Genomic DNA, 9,244 nt, shown 5'->3' with positions numbered 1-9,244 from the left:
AAACTTCAATAACAAAGCAAAACAACAGCGTCCCTGGACGATAGTCCCACACAGCCCAACGACACCGAGCTAATCGTCCGCATGAGCACGCAACCGGTCTGTGCTTAAAGCATCTTACAAGTGCGATGTTTTGGTTTCCAGACAATCAGGCAGACGCATGCTGAGAGGCTGAGGGCTCGTCCAGTCTATCTGAAGGCAATCTGAACATTGGAGGAATAAACCCACTTGTACAGGCCATGCCTGAATCACCCAAACCTCTGAACTGCAGAGGAGCAACCTCAACCCAATGCCAGATACAGGGTTTCATCCAGCTTGCCGTACTGAATGCCGATTAATTTGACCGGAAGAAAGGGGCGGTGATTTGTGAGATCATTCCATCTAAACAACCAGTTTACACTTCTGCTGCCCGCCGTCTAGGATGATCAATGAGCAACATTGATCTTTACTAGACCTGCCACATATATAATCAGTCTTGTGTAATCAAACCTGCTCCTGCACCAAACATTCAAACACAGAAAAGAAATGATCAGTCACACTTCAAAGGCCAACTTTCACACCAACATAAAACGTCACACTGCATTCTCTCGGTTAATTACACTTTTGCAAATGAAACGGCTTTAAAGGAAAGATAACATACTCATGCACACTCCTTTATATCTTAACAGAACACAGATCAATGTTGGCGGACTGTTTACAACTCTCCCGGGAACACCGACAAATATCCCAGCGTCAAATAAATCTAAAGTTGATCTCTCGTTACATGAGCTTCAAAGGAGAACATCATCACTGCCCTCAACATGAGATCTGACTCCCTTGAAGAAATGATCAAGACAAATTCAAACACCATTGAAGAGCTGAAATCATCCCTCCTTTTGGCAACGCAGAAATTCCTGGATTTGCAGAAATCTAAAAGTCGAACTAAAAGCCAAAGTTACTGAACAAGCAACAATTATATCTCAAGTTGGAAAACACAATAATTGAAGCAGAGCACTACAAATGTGGAGGTGGTGTCTCCAGAAGTTCCAGAAACAGAAAATGTCAAGGTCAAGGTGATGGAGATATGCAGGGGAGTGTTACCTGAGCTTGGAGATGAGTGAGGCGGTGGATGAAGCTCAACAGATTGTGCAGGCCGGTGTTGGGTCGAGTGAGGGCCATTATCATCCTTTTTGTGCTGCGTTGGGTGAGAAACTTCATCTGGGAAAAGTGCAAAAAAATAGCGACTACCTCAAAGAACACAAACTATGCTAGAAAAAGCGTCCCGTGCACTGCTCTGGCCTCATGTACAAAAAGCACAGAACAAAGAGAAAAAGGCTTTCTTCATCCTCTCTAAAGCATACATTGACAAATGTTCCCATTTCTACATCAAAACACAGACTCCATTATTGGCCGGCTCCTGCGTCAGCATCACACAAATACATCATGCTGCTCATGTGATCAGCCTCCCAGACAATACTGAGCCGGTGTTCAAGGACGTAACCTGGAAGTGCTGGAACGTAAACAGCGCATGAGAATGACACAGAAGATGATAAGAGATTGCTGAATAAAGTCGTTAAAGTCGATGTCTTTAGTACCATTCTGGACCTTGAAAGTGTTGATTATATTGCTGTCTATGGACGAATCATATACCTCTTAGATTTCATCAAAAAATATCTTAATTTGTGTTCACGAGAAGATGATCGAAGGTTGGTCTTACGGGTGTGGAACGACCCATAGTTTGGGTGAACTAACACTTTAATAAAACTAATACAGAGAGCTGAACTGTGGAGCTTACTGTATGATTCATGGCAACAAAGAAAGATGCTTACACTGATTTAAAAAAAAAATATAGGAAGAATATTTTTCTTTTTTCTTTTCTCACATACATCTATTAATACTGATACTTGCAGGCCTGCCTTTATTCATGAATGGGAACGCACTGCTGCAGCTGTGGTTTGTCTGAATGCATGAGATGACGGGAGAGAGATATTCCACCACTGCTTATTTGAGATTATTATGATATTGTCTGACAGTTAAATATAATGAGAAATAATCTAGGTTAACTTGTTGATAACTACATAAATAAACATTACACATTTTCGAAGCCAGACTTATTTTACCTTGGCTATGGTCTTATCTCAGTTTGAGATACATCACCTGCCATTTTCTTACAAACAAACAGCTGGGGATGCAAACAGGAAATCATCCATAGGATAAAAGCTGTCTCATTTAACAACACTCTCTTCCAAGCTTCCGTGGACTTCGAGGAGCAGCTCTGAAACGGAGACACAGTTATAGAGTAACTTTCCTGATGTTGGAAGAAATAAAACTAACAGATGAATAAGACTGGATGAAATATGACTAGAACAATAACACTCACTGTTTATTCTTCTCTGTTTCACTGTCAGAGATGTAAATATTGTTCACCCTGAATGTCTAAATGTGGACATAAGCAAAGGAGTGATGAGGATGTGTTTACATGCAAATGTGTTCATGTTTTAGAAATGAAACAGTAAACAGCAAGAGTGTGTGGATGGAGTCCTTGGTACATGAAGATGAGAGAGAAGAAACACGAGTTATTCAGTCCAGCAATATCATTAAAGCAGCTGAATTTATTTGTGAATGTTAAAATATAAATTGTGTCTTCAGGTGATCCTGCGCTCATACAACAATTTATCTCACAGTGATCCTAAAAGTATAATGTGTTAAAAATATAAAATGTTCATATAATTGTTTGATTGAGGTCCATATTAATATAGACTAATACTGACTGACACAGACGTCAACACATGCAAATAAAGGGACAGAGGTGAACAAACATACAAATATAGAGGAATGTGAATATGATATGGGGGTTTTGAGTAATAAACAAATGATGTGAAATGAAATGAGAGGGATGAGAGCAGATATAATGATCACACTGTTTAAAGCTGCAGACAGAAACATCAGACTCAAGGACAGAAACACACGACCTCTAAAGTAAGAACAACTCACATGTTCATTCTTCAAACTTACAACTAGACTTTGAGATCTTAATATTGTCTGAATGATTGTGAATTTACTGTTTTTCTGCTGTTTTTTTAAATGACCCATGATCATGTTTTACTCCAAGATGAATATGGGATTATCTGAGTTTTTCAATGTGTTTCTTCCTCAGAAATGTGGAGCAAACTCTATATTTCATTCTTCTTCTCATTGGTGAGTGTGTGTTTGTTGTTTTATTGATGGTTTATAGTTTCATCAGGTTTGACTCTGTTATGAAAAAAGCATTAAATCAAACCCTCTCTTTCACAGCTCTCTGCTCTGTATCTGAATGTGTTCAGCATGATCAGTATTACTTTATACGTGAGGCGAAGAACTGGACTGGAAGCTCCAGAGATACTGCAGAGAGAAATACACAGGATCTGGCCACCGTTGACGACATGAACGACATGAACGAGGTGAAGAGAGTGAGTGCTAATCCTAATAACTATGTCTGGATTGGGTCTGAAGAAGACGAGTGTTGATGAATGGCAGTGGTCTTCAGGTGAACCTGCGCTCTATCTGAACTGGTCTACTGGACAACCAGATGGCAGAGATGAGGAGTGTGCTGTGATGAAGAATGGACAATGGAGTGATGTGTCATGTAGCAACAGCCAGACTTTCATCTGCAACAACAAGTGAGTTCAACTTTTTAAAATTACAACCATTAATTTATAGATGCACCATATACCAAATATAACGACTCCAGAACATTTACTTCTGATTAGAAAAACACGCTTCCAACTGACAGCCTTAATGTTTAATATCTTCATCACAAAGGGTCAGCACCAGTAACATCTCATACCCAGTCAACAGTTTGTCTCTCAGTGATGTAAAAGTGTAACCTCACAGCGCTCTCACTGTGTGCTCATACTGTGGTCACAATGTGAGATCACTCCCAGCTAGAAATGTTATTGCTCAAAGCACAGAACATTACAATAATAATGAACACAAACAACTTACAGAGCTTTACTTGTTCCACCTGACTGCTGCAGATTTATTTTGGTGTGGGATTGTGTTGAAATAGAAACGCTCCAGGTAGAGCCTCACGGGTTTCCATCTCATAATTATAGTTACTCATGGAGTGAACGTGCAGCAGGAGCTCATTGTTTTGGTTCAGGAGGAACTGTTAAAGGCGCCGCTGTTTGTTTTTGGCTCTCGGTGACTGAAGTCTGTCTAACTCTGTATAACCTTATGAAACGCTCTGATGACGAGTGATGCAGGTGCATATGCATTTATCAAAATTATTATTATTTTTTTATTATTTTTTTTATTATTTATTTATTTATTTTTTAGGTAGGCTATGTTGCCCTAAAAGATTTATTTTATTTTGTACAGAGCCCCTAAAGGGACGGAAAAAAATTGGGATGGGAGGAAAAAATATTTTTCAAATCTTTTGTGTTCTCTGACAAAACCTGACACACATAGACACAGAGCTGTCTGAACCACTGCCTGAGGGAAATTGAACAGGAAGTGTTTGTCTGAACTCACAACAGGTTTTGTCAGAAGACGCGAAAGATTTGAAAAATATTTTTTCCTCCCATCCTAATTTATTTCCACCACCATGTCCCTTTAGGGGCTCTGTACATCTAAAGTGAGAAAAATATATAAATTCAGAAGTTTTGTAGACAAATGTGTAAATGTTTTAAATGTGCACATTTTTAGGCTATGTGTAAAATTATTGTAATAACTGTTTGCAAATATTTTCTTTTAAGTAGTCTCTGTCAATCCACTAAAAAGCAGCATAAGAATAAAGAATACGTTTTTTTTATGTTCATTATTTTTTATCTTTGTTCTTAAAGCGTAAACACAGGAGACTCGTCTTTTGTCAATCAGACGAAGAACTGGAGAAGACGACTCAGAGTTACTGCAGACAGAATCACATTGATCTGGTCAGTGTGAGGAACCAGAATGAGAATCAACAGCTTCAGAAGTTCATCAATGATAATCACATATCTGGTGATGTCTGGATCGGTCTGTTCAGAGTCTCATGGCAGTGGTCAGATCAGAGTGACTCCTTATTCAGATACTAGAGGTCTGGTGAACCTGGAATTGAAAATGACAACTGTGTAGCGATCACTAGTAATGACGCTCTGAGAAGATTGGAATGACCGTCCCTTGCAGTGAACAATATCCTTTTGTGTGTCATGAAGGTGAGCAGATCCTCACAAACACACACAATCCATCCATCACCTCCAGATATCTTAAAGGGTTAGTTCACCCCAAAATATAATTTCTGTCATTAATTACTCACCCTCATGTCGTTCCAAACCTGTAAGACTTTTATTCATCTTCAGAAGATAAATGAAGATATTTTTGATGACAAAATGCTCAAAGATCAAAAAAATGAAAGATCCGCACACGAGAATGAAGTCAAAAGTTCCAATGAATTTATTATCCAGAGGCCACAAAAAGTGCAAGACAATGCTGTACACTCTGCACTTGCACTTTTTTTGGCGTCTGGATAATAAATTTGATTGATTCGGTCTTCAGAAAATTTGGACTAAACTGCTTGATTCATATGGATTAATTTTCCGATCTCTTTATGTCTGACATGACAAATTCCTCCACAGTGTTTGTTCTGCATGTTGTTTTTGATCAGTCTCTCTCTAGTTTCTGCTTGTGGTTTGTTTTGTGTCCAGAAAAACTGATTCTGATCAAACAGAAGATGGCGTGGTCTAGGAAGCTCTGAGATACTGCAGACAGAATCATGTGGATCTGCTGGTCTCGGTTCATTCAGAAGAGATTCAGGCGTGATGTGATGAATGTGGTTAAATGGGCGTCTACTGGGGCGGTGTGGTTGGGTTTGCGTCACTCCTGCACTGTGGGCCTCTGGTTCTGGGTGAGCGGACAGACCGTGTGCTATCAGAACTGGGCGATTGATGATTCAGAGAACTGTGATTCTGCAGTGAGATCTGGAGCAGTTCAGTTCCTGGAGGAGATCAGCGCTGGATCAGCCGTCCTGAGACTGACAGACTCAACTTCATCTGCAGCAGAAATGAAGAGAGTGAAGGATTCGTTTGTGCTGTTCTTTCACTTTCTTTTTGCCTTGTTCTATCTTTTTTTTCTTTTAATTCGCAATTTCTTTTTTGTTCAGTTTTTCATCAGATAATGTGTTTATATCAGTACAGTAAAATTAATTTAAGAGTATAAAATACCAGTGTGCACTATATATGTTTTTAAAGACCCCATGAAATCAAAATGAGTTTTCATCTGTGGCTTTTAGAAACATTTGGAAATTGCAGTCATTCTCTTCTGGAAAAATGGCTCAATATTTTTAACACAGCATATTGACTCATTTAAAAGAAAATCAAAGTAAAGCACAATCACATCAGTTGATTTCATGGGATTTTGGGATTCTGGTGGTGTGGATACTTTCTTCTGCTCCTGTTTCTAGTCATATCTTTACAAATTACTTGTTTAACATGATTGTGAGCATCTATATGTCTTAGTGAAAATGAGAAATATGGTTTATTCTTAAAGAAAAACTAAAAAGTTGAGTATAAAGTTTCTTGTAACCTGTAATTCAACAACACCAGCTCAAATAAACTTCTTTACAAACAGCATTCATATGTTGTGATGTTTATAAAACACAAATATATATACAATTTTAATAATAGAAAATGATGATATGGATATAGATACTGACTATATAGCTGAACTGAACTTTTTGGTGCACCAAAAATAACGACTTATTTAGTGATGGCCGAATTCAAAACACTGCTTCAGGAAGCTTCAGTAGTTGCACAATGAATCAGTGTATCGAATCATGATTCAGATCGCTAAAGTCACATGATTTCAGCTGTTGGCAGTTTGACATGTGATCTGAGATCATGATTCCGATACACTGATTCATTGTGCTCTGAAGCTTCCTGAAGCAGTATTTTTGAATTCGGCCATCACTAAATAAGTCGTTATTTTGTTTTTGGCACACCAATAATATTCTTGGCACTTTATAATATTAATATTGAACCACTGTACTCACATAAACCGATTTAAATATGTTTTTAGTAAATTAATGGATCTTGATAGGAGCAAATGTCATTGTTACACAATCCTACATTCTACAATATTATATATTAACTGTTCACTGAAGATGAACGAAGGTCTTACGGGTGTGGAACGGCATGACGATGAGTAATTAATTAACATTTTTGGTTAGTGAACTAACCCTTTAACATACACCTTCGTATGGTAACTTCAGTGACTCTTAACCTGTTAGCCACCCCCGCTTTTTGGAAAATCCTCCAAAAAATGACATACCCAAACTAAAAACATAGATACAGTTCATGAACCCTTTGCACTAAAAGCATAAGTAAGGTCTCTATTTGAAAGCAGACACTTTGCAGTTTATGGTAAACTCATAATTAATTATTGTCACAAAGAAGAAAATAGTTTAAAATAGCTTTGAAATTTTGAAAAGTTATTAGAAATTTATTTTTATTAAATATATTTATGAAAATAAAAGTGGAAGTTGGCCTTGTATTTAGAAAAGGACTCTAAAATGTTAACTGATGTTTATTGTCATCTATTCAAGGGTATTGTCGATATTGTGTTTGTGGTGCTAAGTGTCCCATTCAGTTTCAGTCTCCCCTGAACACATTCACACCTCTCGAGCCAGCTTAAACCTCTCGATTAGTGTCAGATAAAATAATTTGGAGATCAAGTATTTTGAGAAAATCTTTTCAGGTTGAGCGATCTAGCACAGAAAAGCAGGTATACCCGGGTACCAATGACTAGACAGACACAGCTTCTGCAACTGAACACTGTAAAACTCTAGAGGTGGTATATTCATTAATAAAATTTGGCCCTTAGTGCATACAGAGGTGTGTAAGGAGTTAACACTGTTTGGCTCAATGGGCCATCTATCTTCTGGCTTTGGATAACCCCCACCTCACTATTAGAGGTAGTTCCTTCCTCAGCTTAATCAGTGTTTTGCTCCTCCCTGTTATGCAGTAAGGTGAATCCCCATTTGAGATTCTATTCTGAATTGGAGCTTGCCTGCTCTCCTGTAGGACAGTGCTTTATTCTCCAAGCGTGTATCCACTGTGGTTAGTAATCTGGCAGAACTCCTGTCCTCGTTTCGGCGATCATTGTAGCTGGTCCAAGATACTTCGGTTCTCCCACCTTTGTCAGTTTCAGGCTTTTGATCAGCATACTCTGTCCTGGAACAAAGGGGTAAGTAGGCTTTTCTTAGGGGAGAGGAAGACACAGAAAAACATCAGCATATACAGAATTCAGTTTCTTGATGAGGGAAGTTACGTAGTCCTCCTGTATCAGCTCCAGATCACCTAGGGAAGTAATGCCTGCGTGGCCTTTGACCCATGGTGTCAGGAAAGGCCTACCCATTAGTATTTCAAACAGCGATAATTTAGTAGTGGAAGATGGAGTCATTCTTATTTCTGTCAACACCATGGGTAGCAAATCTTGCCATTTCTTTCTGGTATCTATGGAGGCTTTTGTGAGCCTTCTCTTGAGGGTTTTGGTTAAGTTGTTCCACATCAGACAATGATTGACAATGTGGAAGGGTGTGTTGAAATGCCAATCAATCGACAATGCTTTGGCCAAGAGCTGTGTTACCCTAGACGTGAATGGCATCCCATTATCGCTTTCAATAGTGGTAGGTATACCAAATCGAGGAATAATTTTTTTGGTTAGAATCTTTACCACAGACTTAGCATCCTCTTTTGGACATAGGAATGCTTCTGGCCACTTTGAAAATCTATCCACAATTACCAAAAGGTATTTCAAATTACTATTGGCGGCATGTGCGCAAAATCAATCTGCAGATTCTGAAACAGTGTTTACGGATGCGGCAGTGTGTCATGTTTATCTGGTCTGTGCGGTTTTACTTTTGCACATGTAAGACATGCATCTAAAACGAGCTTCGCCATTTTGTGTACATCTGCAATACAATATAATTGATTGATTACCTGAACTACTTTTGCACAGCTTATGTGTGACAAGCCTTGGTAATGCCTGATAAGGATTATTAATCCTAAATTCAGAAATGCTATTCTTCCCTTTTCACCTCTCAAGATCCTATCTTTATCTGAGGCACATCCATGTTTTCCCCAATGCTCCAAGTCAGCCTATGTTGGTTGACTCTGCAGGATCTTAATGTCAATGTTAGGTATATTAGTTATATGCGTAGTCATAGTTACCTGACTCTGGTTACCCACAACAAATGTCAATTTGATTTGGGCCTTTGCTGCTTCCTTAGCGGCTTCATCTGCGTTTCTGTTTC

General features: G+C 38.6%; 1 pseudogene; it reads left to right on the top strand.

Moving 5' to 3' along the window:
• The first annotated feature begins 1,089 nt into the window (after positions 1-1,089).
• On the top strand, positions 1,090-7,594 carry LOC137030210 (macrophage mannose receptor 1-like; annotated as a pseudogene).
• Positions 7,595-9,244: the final 1,650 nt, after the last annotated feature.

The sequence above is a fragment of the Chanodichthys erythropterus genome, chromosome 11, assembly GCF_024489055.1.
Source record: "Chanodichthys erythropterus isolate Z2021 chromosome 11, ASM2448905v1, whole genome shotgun sequence".
NCBI lineage: Eukaryota > Metazoa > Chordata > Actinopteri > Cypriniformes > Xenocyprididae > Chanodichthys > Chanodichthys erythropterus.
Note: the sequence above shows the minus strand (reverse complement) of the source record. Positions and strands in the feature narration are given on the sequence as shown.